Below are 15,000 nucleotides of genomic sequence, written 5' to 3'. Positions count from 1 at the left end.
TATTAACCTCAAGCCATAGGGGATTTCCCAGAGTCTCTCTTCTCTCCTGATTAGATTAGGAATTGGCATTGCTTCATTGCATTTTATGAATGCTTGACCAGATGTTGCCTAGAAATCAATGATCTTCATAGGTTCTGCTTGCGAGATCCTTTCCTGTCACTCATAATGCGTATGATAGATGTATCCTTCACAATAAAGATCTCTGGGATTGCACAGAGATTGGTTAGAACTTTTTTTTCCAAGGCCATCCTTATCATTAGGCAAAGCCATGCAGATGCTTCAGTAGCTATTCTAGGGAGTTATAAAAGATCAGCCAAATGCTTTATATAATTTACTATTATTTTAGGTTTACTACCAGGGAAGAACAAAGTTGTTTGTGGCATTGCCTGCCCCAGGTGTCCAAACACTATGCGCAATGATGTGGGGAGCGAAGTGGGGAGGCTGTGCTTCAGAGCCTTCTAATTTCCATATTTCATATTTAACTGCCTGACTTCACACCAGAGCTCAGCAGTAAATCTCAGCTCTCCAGACACTTAACCCCCTTTTTCAAGAATAATCTTGCTTGGCAGAAGATTCTCAGACAGGACTTGGCCACGTTAGACTCTTTATTTCAAAACACATACAGAAATGATTTGTTCTTTGCATCACAAACAAGTCCAAGCTTTTGTAGAACTCTGGGCTTCAGAATGTTTCTCCCACCTTTTTAAATGAACAGATACTTGGCGATTTACGTGGAAGACTGGAGTATTTTAGATATGTTTATGCCACTTTCTCTTTAGCCCAAGAAATGCTGTTTGCTTGCCAAAGTTCAGCCCTTACACTGACTGCATTGGCAGCAGTACAGACTGCATAACACTATCACTTTTTCGATACGAGCCATCCCACACATATACGAACTGTATATGTTTGGCTCTTCTGTCTGACATATTTTGCAAAAAATAAATGAGAATAGGATGTCTATGGGGATTCTCATCATCCAGGTCATGGTTGTCCTAAAGGTGCTTTTTTAAAAGGCATCTGCTTTCTTGTTTTTCTTTAAAGGCGTTTGGCTTCTCATCCAAGAAGCTTCTTCAGCTCTGACTGGATGGTGGGGATCCTTCCATTCCCCACCATCCAGTCAGAGCTGAAGAAGCTTCTTGGATGAGAAGCGAAATGTCTTCAAAGAAAAACAAGAAAGGCCAATTGCCTCTTGAAAAAGCACCATTGGATCAATCAGAACAGGATTTTCACTCCTTTGGGTTGAGTCTTCTCAAGCAGAAATACCTTCTATGGACCAAGGGCCACATTTAACATTCAGGTTAGGGAGCTGCATTACATGTGGGGGCGAGGGGGGGGCTTAGACAGGGGGGTTCTAGAACTTTTAATTCTACAAACTCTAGAAATAGGTTACACCTATTTTAAGAGTTGCATCACTCATGTGTTTCCCAGGATGGCAGGAAACTGTGCTGTCACTTTTGAGCAATGATAATTATTATTTATTTGTATCCTGCTTTGCTATTTTTACAAATAACAGCAACAAACATATCCATATACCTCTTCCTTCTCCTATTTTCCTCACAACAACCTTGTGAGGTCAGTTGGGCTGAGAGAGAATGAGTAGCCCAAAGTCTCCCAACCAGCTTTCATGTCTAAGGCGGGACTAGAACTCACAAGTCTCCTGGTGATTGGCCCAAAGTCACCCAGCCGGCTTCCCTGCCAAAGTCCTGATGCTTTAACTGCTAGACCAAACTGCCTCTCAAAGAGTCTCAAATGTAAAAAAAAAAATAGTGCAAACCCAACCACCTTGTGATTTCTTTTGCAAAACCTTCTATTTCACCTTTCAGTAACCATTTATACATTTTAACAATAACACATTCATCACTTGTACACAGTTCCATTTCAAATTCAGCCTTATGATGTTCAAACCTAAAAATTACTTTAAATCTTTCTAATGAGGGGACCTTTAGTGCTCTCTGAGCTTGGTGGCTTTCTTGCAGACATTTCGTTACCCAACTAGGTAACGTCATCAGCACTGATGTTACCTAGTTCAGGTAATGAGATATCTGCAAGAAACCCCCCAGGCTCAGAGAGCACCAGGGACACATCCTTTCAACCCTGAGTTACAAACATTCTCCTCTGTCAGAATCTTCCTACTAATTGCATATAAGAAAACCACTGAATAACTTTTCTACTGTCTCTTTTCTTGTTTCTATGCTTGCAGCAGTAATGAAGGCAATCATAGCTTAGCAGAATGCATGAATCCACTGTAGCAGTGTTAAGTAGGCTTTACTTAAGCTTTCTGCCAGGCAAACCTGTCAGGGGAAAACTGCTTTTGGAATGCTCCGGCTGTGAACACCTGATCAACCTCTCTTTGTAGTTATAATCCCAGAGGTCCATAGGAAGCAAGGTATGATTCAAACACCATTCTTTCCTATCCCTCCTAACCTTCAAAAGGTTCAGAGATCACAGAATGTTGACACAGTGCTACACAATCCATCAGGACTGGTCACTTCCACAAGGGCAAGCAAGCACAAAGAATCGGGAGTACAAGGGCGTACAAGCTGCATTTGTGTAAATACTAACTAAAAAGTACAAAAAATGGATTACAAAGAGTGGCATCCTTTGACCCAGCCAGAAACATCATCCCAAAGAAAGGGGGGAATCTAGCTCAACAGTAGCAACTGTGAGAGGATCTTGGAGTCCTAGTGGACAATCAGTCCAATATGAGTCAGCAGTGTGCTGCGGCTGCCAAAAAAGTCAACCTGGCTGCATTAACAGAGGGATAGAATCAAGATCACGTAAAGTGTTAATACCACTTTACAATGCCTTGGTAAGGCCACACTTGGAATACTGCATTCAGTTTTGATCACCACACTGTAGAAAAGATGTTGAGACTCCTAGAGTACAGAGAAGAGCAACAAAGATGATTAGGGGACTGGAGGCTAAAACATATGAAGAATGGTTGTGGGAATTGGGTATGCCTAGTTTAATGAAGAGAAGGACGAGGGCATGATAGCAGTCTTCCAGTATCGCAGGGGCTACCCCAAAGAAGAGGGAGTCAAGCTATTTTCCAAAGCACCTGAAGGCAGGACAAGAAGCAACGGATGGAAACTAGTCAAGGAGAGAAGCAACCTAGAACTAAGGAGAAACTTCCTGACAGTGAGAACAATTAATCAGTGGAACAACCAGAAGTAGTGGCTGCTCCAACACTGGAGATTCTTAAGAAGAGATTGGACAACCATTTGTCTGAAATGTTGTAGAGTTTCCTCTTTGAGTAGGGGGTTAGACTAGAAGACCTCCAAGACCTCTTCCAACTCTGTTATTCTGTTAAAGAATAAAGTCCCTTTCCTCTCTTCCTAATGATAATACAACTGATATTAAATTTTATCAAGAAGGCAATTGCACTAGGCTTTATGCTGTACATATATGAAAGTATTAACCATTTTAAATAATAAGAACCAGAGCTGAAACAACACGGTGCGTATTTAGTTGCAAAAACCCTCCATGTGATTGGTGTTTTTTATTAGCTCAATACAAATTAGGGCTGCTAATTAGTGATACAAGAGAAAGGCAATATCCTCCTGCTAAAAAGCAAATCTCTCCCTTTCTGGAACTGAGTTGTTTATGCCCAGACATAATCAAATGGCCTGTTCACCAGCCCCCAGTAAATCCTAAAATCATGACCAGTCAGGACTGATTTTGTAATTCCCAGGAATTTCCTTGAACATTGATGTGGATTTATTTATTAAACAAGGAGAGCAAATGCACCATAATAAAAATGAGCTAAGTGGTTAGAAAAATCAAATTCCTGGACCTGGAACTCATTTGGAACAGCTCAATGTGGTTGATCTTTTCAGCATCCAAAATGTTCATTTCTGCCACTCACTGTGAAGAACTGGAATATTTGAAAGATCATCAACCATATTGATATGGTTTGGGGCTGATGACCAGCCCATATATTTTATGCAGAAGCAAAACTCAAGCTGTAGTGTTCACACTATATGTGTCAAGCAATAACATTTGATGTTAGCAGCGTTGACATGCCTCAGAGTCACTTGAAAAGCCCATATATCAGAAACTTGACAATATGACTGGCTTTGACAACTGCTACCTTGGGGAAAACAGTGAGAACTGGACATGGAACCACTGATTGGTTCAAAATTGGGAAAGGAGTCTGGCAAGGCTGTATACTGTCGCCCTGCCTATTTAACTTATATGCAGAGCACATCATGAGAAAGGCAGGGCTAGATGAATCAAAAGCTGGAATTAAGATTGCCGGAAGAAATATCAACAACCTAAGATATGCAGATGATACCACTCTAATGGCAGAAAGTGAAGAAGAACTAAAGAGCCTCTTGTTGCGGGTGAAGAAGGAGAGTGCAAAAGTTGGGTTGAAACTTAACATTAAGAAAACCAAGATCATGGCATCTGACCCTCTCAATTCCTGGCAAATAGATGGGGGAAATGGAGGTAGTGACAGATTTTATTTTCCTGGGCTCCAAGATCACTGCAGATGGGTACTGTAACCAAGAAATTAAAAGACACCTGCTCCTCGGGAGGAAAGCCATGACAAATCTAGACAGCACACTAAAAAGCAGAGACATCACCCTGCCAACAAAAGTGCGTATAGTCAAGGCTATGGTCTTCCCAGTTGCAATATATGGCAGTGAAAGTTGGACCATAAAAAAGGCTGAGCGCCAAAGAATTGAGGCCTTTGAACAGTGGTGCTGGAGAAGACTCCTGTGAGTCCCTTGGACTGCAAGGCGATCAAACCGGTCAGTCCTAGAGGAGATCAACCTTGACTGATCTTTAGAAGGCCAGATCCTGAAGCTAAAACTCAAATGCTTTGGCCACCTAATGAGAAGGAAGGACTCACTGGAGAAGAGCCTAATGCTGGGAAAGGCTGAGGGCAAGAGAAGAAGGGGACGACAGAGAATGAGGTGGCTGGATGGAGTCACTGAAGCAGTAGGCATGAGCTTAAATGGACTCCAGAAGATGGTAGAGGACAGGAAGGCCTGGAGGAACGTTGTCCATAGGGTCACGATGGGTCGGACACGACTTCGCAGCTAACAACAACAACCTTGGGGAAAACCTTAACCTGATCTTGAAAACTCTCAAGAATCAACAACTGAGTCTGTTTGTTTCTTTTAACTATCACTATCGTTATTCATTTATTTCATATTTATCCCATTATTATTTCTAAGTAACTCAAGGCAGGGAGCATATTCCTTCCCCCTCCTATTTTCCCCAGAAAAACCATCCTGTGAGTTGAATTTCAGTCTCCTGCTTTCTAGCCTGGAACCTTAATCAGTAACCCAAACTGTATAGAGATTCATACACGAATGCAAAATCCATGGCAGGCTACATTTATTTGATTTAATCAAGCTGAGTTCTGCTTTTCTTTTTTCCTACCTGAAAACATCAGACAACCTGTACTTACAAACATTTCAATATATGTATCAAAATATGTCCTACGTTTGAGCTCATGCCCACAGAAGACCCCAACCATACATCTAACAAACGTAAATTATATGAATTACTAGAAGAAGAAAAAATAAAGGGTCTAGAGGCAACTCTAGCCATTCTGAAACTCAATGAACAAAGCCAGAAATCCCAATCTAAACGATGCAAATTAAACACAATAGGAAGCAAACAGCTTCTAAAAAAATGACCCCATATGCTGTATGAACCGCAAGAATAAATCTAATAAGCTCAAATTACATGATAGCAAGTATTCCAGCATTTGAGGGACTGCCACAAAGAAGAGGAGTTCAATTTATTTTCTAAAGCACCAGAAGGCAGGACAAGAAATGATGGATGGAAACTAATCAAGGAGAGAAGCAACCTAGAACTAAGGAGAAATTTCCTGACAGTGAGGACAATTAACCAGTGGAATGACTTATCTCCAGAAGTTGTCTCCATTTATCCGGAATGGTGTAGGGTCTCCTGCTTGAGCAGACGTTGGACTAGAAGACCTCCAAGGTTCCTTCCAGCTCTATTCTGTTTGATATCATTAGCATGCAATCAATAGGCACTTTAAGAAGCTGCCTCTTATTTATTTATACTCCATCTTTCCATGCAACAGATGATCAAAGTCACCCAGCACAGAAATATACAAATAAAAATTAAAATGATATTGGTACAGTTGTCCCTAATAGACGGTCCTTTATCATTCCCAGAGATGTGCTTTATTTAAATGCAAGTCAGACTAATCAATAACTTGGTATGCATCAGGGCTATTTTCAGCAAGAACTGTGAATGCCACATGTTTTTTAAAAATCCACCGTGGATTTTTTTTTATATCCCTTTCTTGCCCTCTTGAATATTCACAAGCCGCAACAATAGTTCTACCATATACCTTGCACTCTTTTAAAAATAATCGTCTCCAGTCTGCAGCCAGAAATGAAGAAATAATAGGCTGATCAATGACGGCATATTCCTTTCACTTTCTCCCACCCCCAAGTTCTTTAAACTTTTCAGCTTGCAGACTTCCCAAGGTCCTCGTGGAGAGGATGCTGCAGTCAGGGTTACACAGAGAGCTACTGCCATTGTTACAATATTGTGTGATGCTCTTTGGGAAAGCACAATACGGTTAGTAGCTTGCATCTAATTACTTGCAAATGGAAAAGAGTTAAAAAGGACATATCCCCCACCCACCCACAGCTCTGTATTTGCTAAAAGGTCATGGTGGAAGTGAGAATCCCCCCTCCCCTTTCTCTTTCCCACCGAAGAGCATTATCAGGAGTTAATCATATTTGAACTTCATCATTAACTGCATGTTCTTCTTTTGCTATTTTCATTTTTAAAAAATTCTCTCTCTCCTGTTCTGTGGTTATCATTTTCAGAGGTAACGGCTTGCTGAATTTAGTGATCTTACTCCAAATGTTATGGTTGCCAGTTGTTTTTTTCCCTAAATTTATTCAAAACCCCAAGGCAAGGTAAGCCCTTGGGACAGAAAGCTAGAGATCGAAAGATATGATTCTCTATTCTCCTATTTGGATGTTGAGACCAACTTCTTTTCCCAGATACCATCTTTAACCAAGTTAGTTTGGTGTGCAGTCTGGTATGTTTTCTTTTTATGACCCTTCAATTCCTTTATTCGGGATAGGACTGGTGTGACTGAGTGGAGCTTTGGGTTTACTGGCTGATTGCCCTTCCTGATGCCTGGGCAGAGTCAGCAGCAGATATTTTCTCTTTGCGCTCTGATTGAGAAAATCTGTCACTGCCTAGGATTGAACTCTCAACCCTCAAAGTGGGAGGTGAGAGTCTTCACCCCTAGGCCACTGTGCTGCTTGGTGTGCAATCTGATACTGCGCATAAATTCCACTGTATTCAAGGAAGCATAATTCTTGACATCCAAAGATATCCACCTATTATCCCAATCTTTGTCACACAACATAATTCCCTACAATTCACCAAAATGACATGTTACAACTCAGCATCATTAACCCAATGAATTAGAATCACATGACCTTCTAAACCATGAACTAGTCACTCACTCATCTTTGCACAGTTATGCTAGATCAGACTAAAATGTGGTTAGCTAATTTATTTTCAGGTGCAAAAGACCAGGACCACACATGAAGTTCCAATTAAACTAATGTATTGCTACTCATGCCTATGCCCAAGAATCTACTCAACTAATGGTTAGCACTATTTTGATGCTGGGTCAAAGTCAACAGAATTCAAGAGACACGAGACTTAAGTCTATTTATAGCTCTATAAAGACTCTAGGATGATTCTTGTCTTGACTTCTCCCCCAGATTCTGCCACTTTTGCTCCTACATTTATAAGTTCAACAAAGAACTTTTGAGAACACTGTCTTTCTTAAACAGAGGATCATAGTTTTAAGAAAATATTTGGAAAACACTGAAAAAGAGAGTGATGCCCCTGTGTTGAAGCCAAGTGGAGTATGTAGTCTCTCCTTCCCTTGTTCTTTCTTTAAAGATGAAAATTTTCACTTGTTTCTTTTCCATACACTTACATGTTTTTCCCCCATACCTTTAGAGAATGTGTGTGTATCAGTCAGAGGTTCTAGCAAACATTCTGGGAACCACTCAAAATTGTTGGGTCCAGGATATTTGAGGGAACACCTGCTGCCGGCATCAAGTTCCCTTCGTCCTGTGCACTCACACAGGGAGGGTCTTCTCAGGGTACCGCCGGTAAAAGATTGCCGGCGGACAATACCCAGGGGGAGGGCCTTCTCAGTGGGTGCACCGGCCCTTTGGAACCAGCTGCCTGTAGAGCTTAGAACTGTCCCTGACCTCCGTTCATTCCACCGGGACCTGAAGACCTGGCTCTTTGAGCTTTCTGGCCTGGACTGAGGGTATTAATTGGGGTTTTAATTGGTTTTTAATTAAGATTTTTATATTCCAGGTTTAATATAATCATTTTAATTGTTTTAAATTTTGTAATTGTGATATTGTTTCTTTTAAAAAACCTTGTAAACCGCCCTGAGTCCTACGGGAGAAGGGCGGTATATGTCTAATAAACTAAACTAAACTAAACTAAGAGCAAAGTGAAACACGCCACTAATCAGAGGTAAGCAACGTGTTAACTCTCCAAATTCTGAAGCCCTATTAATCCCAGCCACTGGTGATGCTAGTTAGTATTGTCCTGAATTCCACAACATCTGAGATGGGCTACATTTCAAGAGCAGTTGGCTTCCTTCTTCCTATTCCACTTTTTGAGATGGCAGCAAAAGTCAGACAATTAAGGGTTGCCTGATAGAAATAATAATAATAGTAAAGCAAGGTTTTCATCCAGGCTATTTAAGTGACAGTCATGGTTCTTCCACTGTCCATGGGCACAGTGGGACTGGTTCCGTGAAGAAAGGTTTTTCCACGGACCGGAGGGTGCATGGGTTGTGTGCTGCCTGCATCCCATGGAAAGGGCTTTGCTTGTTTGTGCGGACCGCTGCCCGGGACTGGTCCATGGATCGGCGGTTGGGGACCCCTGATCTAGTTGGGTTATGAAACATCTGCAAACAAACAACCAAGCTCAGTGAGTAGCAAGAGCTCCACCCTGAGCTACAAATATTCTCTTCTAACAGAACTACAGGTCAATAGGAAGCTAAGAAATAGTGGGACAGATGCTCAATGAGAATTTTTTTTTTCTGTTACCATTGTGAAGGCGGGACATAAACAGTGAAAGTCTATGAGCAGATCCTAGATCTAATACAAGACTGATTCTTTTTGCCCCCTGCTGGCAATGTGCATAATCCTGGATCAATCTCTCAGCCTCTCCTTGCCTCTAAATGTTTTCCTGGATTTTTCTGCGGATTCCTTTCCCTGCTTTAGGGAGCTTTCTGATTTGCAGGGCCCCTTGTTTCTGCCTCCGCTTTTCTGATCTCCTTCCCTGCCCTTAAAACCTTGGTTCTTCACTTTTCTGCTTTCTGAAAAAGGCTCACATCTGCAGCAAGCTTCTGGGTGCAGATGGCCTGTCAGATGAGCATTCTCCGTTCCACGACATTCTTCCTGGGAAAGAGCAACCAAATGCTTGCATTTTTAAATCAACTTTCACCATTGCCTCTGGAATTTAAGGTATTACAGATCAATAACCCCAAGTGCCCTTCAATCCAACTCTGTCCGCTCCATCCTCTGGCATATGCAGTGAGCAGAATGTCGACTACAAAAGACAGGGCATCAGTATGCAAGGGATGTTAGGTGGATACTGGAGTTAGCATCTGAGCTTGCTAGCTGTAGCCAGAGCTAGGAGGAGAAGCACTTGGAAAATAGCTCTTGTACCTCATGCAGCAGAATGCTTCTCAAGCAGTGTGACATTTCCCATCACAAATTAGAGTGAAGCTGGAGATAACAGAGCATCTTCACCTTCTGAGCAGAACTTAAAATCCAAATTTGGCAATCCCAAATGCAATCTTCTGAATATATGAAAGAAAAGTGTTCTTGCAGCTCAGATTTAGAACAATGCAGGGGAAAAAAAACAGGGTACAGATCCTATATCTTGTTCAGAGCAAGCAGACCATGAACTGATGGCAACTCATCCTGCATTCAGCATTCAGTTTTATTCTAGCAGAATAGGAAAGGAGAGAGGGACAAAAACAGGGAAGATAATGTATAGGAAGGGCTCTGAACATTTAAAGTCAACTACACAACCCCTGCCCAATTGGGTCGTTATTTCAGAGATAGTTCCTTACTCAGTGCTTTTTTTGTAAACAAAAAGGTGCCGGAACTCACACACATCATACAACACGCCTTGCCTACCCTACAAGGTTGCATCCAAAAAAAGATGCTGGAACTCCGTTCTGGGCGTTCTATGAGAAAAAAAAGCCCTGCCCTTACTTATATAGAGAAACAGAATGACCAAGGATAGGCAAAAAAGCAGTGGAGGTACAAGCAACTTATTACTTCCTGCTGGCTTCCCCACTGAGTTTCCTTGCAAGAAACTGGCAGGGAGCAACAGAAACCTTAACCTCCCTTCCTTTCCCTGCCCTGCCCTGCCCTGCCCTGCCAGTAAGTGGCAACTGTTAGGTGAGGGAGCGAGTGGGGGATTGAGAGACTGGCTGGGAAACTGTCACAGAACTTTGAAAATGAAGTTCATGTGATTGCAACAGCAATGCAACAGCAACCAGTAGCACTGAAGCAGCCACAACTTCCACAAATTTCATTCTCTCAGGAGTCATAGGTGCTGGATTTTGGATGCATTCTGTAAGTTAGCCCATTTGAGATATCTTGGTTCGAAAATTTGTTGCCCTATGATGCACTTTGTCACCCAATTAAAGATCATGACAATGAGATTTAGTAGCACATAGATAGTATATGGCATTAGATAAAATTAAAGCCTCTTTCGAGCTGAGCTGACTTCATTTGTTGCTGTTGTCAGTTGCAAAGTTGTGTCCGATCCATCGCGACTCCATGGACAACGTTCCTCCAGGCCTTCCTGTCCTCTACCATCTTCTGGAGTCCATTTAGGCTCACGTCTACTGCTTCAGTGACTCCATCCAGCCACCTCATTCTCTGTCATCCCCTTCTTCTATTGCCCTCAACCTTTCCCAGCATTAGACTCTTCTCCAGTGAGTCCTTCCTTCTCATTAGGTGGCCAAAGTATTTGAGTTTCAGCTTCAGGATGTGGCCTTCTAAAGAGCAGTCAGGGTTGATCTCCTCTAGGACTGACCGGTTTGATCGCCTTGCAGTCCAAGGAACTCGCAGGAGTCTTCTCCAGCACCATAGTTCAAAGGCTTCAATTCTTTGGTGCTCAGCCTTTCTTATGGTCCATGACTGACTTCATAGGCCTACCCAAGTACTTTTTTTAGCAATTTCATAAAGTCTTCTATTTAAGTTCTAACCAGGTTTGGCCCTAATCAGTTGTCCAATATTAGCGCGTGTTTCCAGGTGTTAATACAGTATGGGTACATAATTCTCTTCATAGAAAAATCTCTTACCCAGGAAAATGTATTCATACATCTCATAATGATTAAGGCACAAACTTCCCACCTCCATTTTTAACTTCTTGATCGATTAGGACAAATCCTTCCTAAGTTTATTATTATTATTATTATTATTATTATTATTATTATTATTATTATTATTATTATTATTATTATTATTATTATTATTTCAACCATTAAATAACAATGGCTCCTGCCTCGCTTGTCTGATTGTTTCCTAGGGAGCATCTCCTCCTTTCTTTCCTCAAGGTACGTAATTCATACATTCCATTACATCACGAGACTTTTGCATTCAGTTATAAGTCGAAACAGCAATGCACATTTCAATTTCTTCATCTCTACTAATGCATACCAATTCTCTTCCAAAGCACTTTTGTGTATTTTAATATTAGCACCAACCCTCAGCCCAAATGCAGAGAAAAGCAACGAAGATGACTGGGGGACCGGAGACTTAAACATATCAAGAATGGTTGAAGGAAATTAGCCTGTCTAGTTTAATGAAAAGAAGGATTGGGGGAGACATGATAGCAGTGTTCCAATATCTAAGGGGCTGACACAAAGAAGAGAGGGTCAACCTATTCTCCAAAGGACACAAAGGCAGGACAAGAAATAACGAATGGAAACTAATCAAGGAGAGAAGCAACCTGGAATTAAGGAAAATTTTCCTGACAGTGAGAACAGTGGAGACAGTGGAACAACTTGCCTCCAGACATTGTGGGTGCTCCATCACTGGAGGTTTTTAAGAAGAGACTGGACAGCCATTTCTCTGAAATGATATAGGGTTTCCTGCTTGAGCAGAAGGTTGGACTAGAAGTCCTCCAAGGTCACTCCCAACTCTCTAATTTTGCTATTCTGCTGTACTTATCATGTATCGTAAGACTTTCCCAATTCTGAGTAACATTCAGCATAATTCCTGCAACTGCATGCTGCACAATTCAAGCTCCAAGCTATCAGTGTAGCTAATCATGTAAAACATGAGCACTGTTCCAAAGACAAAATTTTAAACAATGTTATTATAGTACAGATTTTCTTCTTTCTGGCTGGAGTGGTCTTGGTTCATGTTTTGTTCTCCAGTTTTAAGATTACAATGTGTATATGATCCCAGTGTGTGTGTGTGTGTGTGTGTGTGTGTGTGTGTGTGTGTGTGTTGCACTTAAAGTGAAAGATGTAGCTAGCTTGAGATTTTGATTCCTTACCGTTCTTCCCATCTGCTTTGATCCCACCCCTTCCAAACTCCAGTTAAGATTTGCAAGTTTTTTAAACTTAATTCCAGAACAGTAGCATGTACAGTATGCCACAGCTTTCAGTTGTTGTTGTTGTTGTTGTTGTTGTTGTTTCCTTCAGGTGATTTACACCCCCATAATCATCATCACATTACTGATGCCCATGTCTGAACTGATAAAATAATGCAAAAAGCTACTCTGATGTTACTACCGGTCATTGTACAAATTTATTTATTTATTTATTTATTTATTTATTTATTTTATTGCATTTATATACCGCCCTTTCCCTGAGGACTCAGGGCGGTTTACAGGGAGTTAAAAATCAAACATACAAAAGTTAAAAACCAAGTTAAAAAATGCATCAGGACAAGATCCTTTTTCTGATAGGCTTCACTGATGAATGCCTTTGCGCATTTGCAGGTGTGAGGTGTTATCGGTGGCCCCATAAGCTCAAAAGCACCGCATGAAAGGGACTTGCTATAACCGTGCAAGCCACTTCATCGCTTGCTTGTTTCTTTTCCTGCGTCTTTTTCCATTTCGGTTTTTGTTCTGCTTTGCCTTGGTGGAGCAGTGGGCTAATGCCTCCTTAAGTAACACCAGCTGCCTGCAATTAGTGCAGGTTCGCGTCCCACCAGGCTCAAGGTTGACTCAGCCTTCCATCCTTCCAAGGTAGGTAAAATGAGGACCCAGATTGTTGGGGGCAATTAAGCTGACTTTGTAATAATGCTGCTTGGGGTGTGTGTGAAAGCCCTAATAAGCAGGCAGATACATAGAATGAAGGCTACTGCTAAGCTTGTAAGCCGCCCTGAGTCTTCGGAGAAGGGCGGGATATAAATGGAATTAAAAATTAAAAAAAAACGCTTGCTCATTAGTAATGTGGAGGAGATGAAAAGGAAGTGGAAGGTATGTGTCCAAGACAGTGGCTTTTCATTATTTCAAGTAGTTTTTCAACATTTAGAAAAAAGAAGCGAGACAATGGAGGATTCCTAGAAAATAAATTCTTCCTGGGGAACCAGATAAATTTCTAATTCTTCAGGGAAGTTCCATTGAGGACAGTTTAGGGAACAACTTTAGATGAAACAGTGGAATGAATGCTTTCTCTCTCTGATTCCCACACACAGGAATCTGGGAAGTTCCATCTTCTCTGTATCGTAGCTCAATTCCTACTCATGAGAAAAGGCTAGATGGTTACAGATACAATATCTGATTTGTATGATAACCAACGTCCATGAATTATGTCTGAATCTGACGTTTAGGATCAAGATGCACTCTGAAGTAAATAAGTTCTGCAATTCCATCCTTGGATGTTTTTTTCCCCTTTCTTTTTTCTTTCAAATTCATCAATGCCAACCATTTATCTAACTACCTTTTTATGCTAAGTCAGCATTACAGGAAAAAGTCATCCAATGGAAAAATTTTAGAGCAGCTGATTTGTTTGTCAGCCAGAGTAACTGAACTCCTCCTGCCTTGGAGTCGTTCTGGCACTTGAAAAAGCCCCAGTCCTGCTGGTGCCTGCAGGAGAGCAGCTGGATGTCAAGTATATAGAAATGAGGAAGAATGGTTAACCAAAGTTAAGGAGAAAGAAGTCAGATTCGTAATGCAAAGCAGATCTGAAAGAATTTGAAAGAAAATAACCAAGCTACTTTGGCCAATTGAGCCCTTATACAGAGCAACCAGCCATACAGCCAAAGTTCTTGATCTTACAAAGCTGACTTCCTAGCTGTAGATGAAATTTGCAAGCTCTTATCCATTGTGTCTGAGGGTAATGGGAAAACATTTTTTTCCTCCTCCTCCTCCTCCTCCTCCTCCTCCTCCTCCTCCTCCTCCTCCTCCTCCTCCTCCTCCTCCTCCTCCTCTCTTCCTCCTCTTTTCTTAAGCATTAAATCATCTAAATCATCCCCGTCATGATTCATTAGCCTGATATCACCTTCACTGTCAGATCGAGACATCAGATGTTTATGTCAGTGATCATGACAGGAGGTAACTCAAGGAAAATACATCCTTGTCTCTTGACTGGCATGGGGTATCTTCTGTCATTGCCTACATACTTGAGATGATTATGATTTGTATTGAACTATGGAGGTTACTTATACTTATTTATCACAAATGAAGGGAAATATACCTGTCCCAGGATAAGGTTGCAGGATTCTGAGCTTTCAGATTCATGTTGCAGCCCATCCCCGGGGGAACTTCTCTCTACCAGAATGTGTAGAGCAGGGGTCCCAAAGCCCCAGTCCATGGACCAGTACCGGGCCGCGCCATGCTAGCAACCGCACCGCAAAAACCAAGCAAAACAGCATCCACAAGATGCAGGCAGCATATAAAACCACACACCCTCCGGTCAGTGGAAAAACCTCTCTATGTGGAGCCGGTCCCTGGTGCCCCAAAGGT

General features: G+C 41.6%; 1 protein-coding gene across 1 annotated transcript in view; it reads right to left on the bottom strand.

Moving 5' to 3' along the window:
• Positions 1-15,000, bottom strand: part of AGBL1 (AGBL carboxypeptidase 1) — a gene marked incomplete at both ends in the record, with an annotated part of 348,471 nt that overhangs the window by 113,261 nt on the left and 220,210 nt on the right. The gene's annotated exons all lie outside the window — the stretch shown is intronic.

The sequence above is a fragment of the Vipera ursinii genome, assembly GCF_947247035.1.
Source record: "Vipera ursinii genome assembly, chromosome: 11".
Taxonomy (NCBI): Eukaryota; Metazoa; Chordata; class Lepidosauria; order Squamata; family Viperidae; genus Vipera; species Vipera ursinii.
The sequence above is the reverse complement of the archived record's forward strand: the minus strand, read 5'-3'. Positions and strand labels throughout refer to the sequence as shown.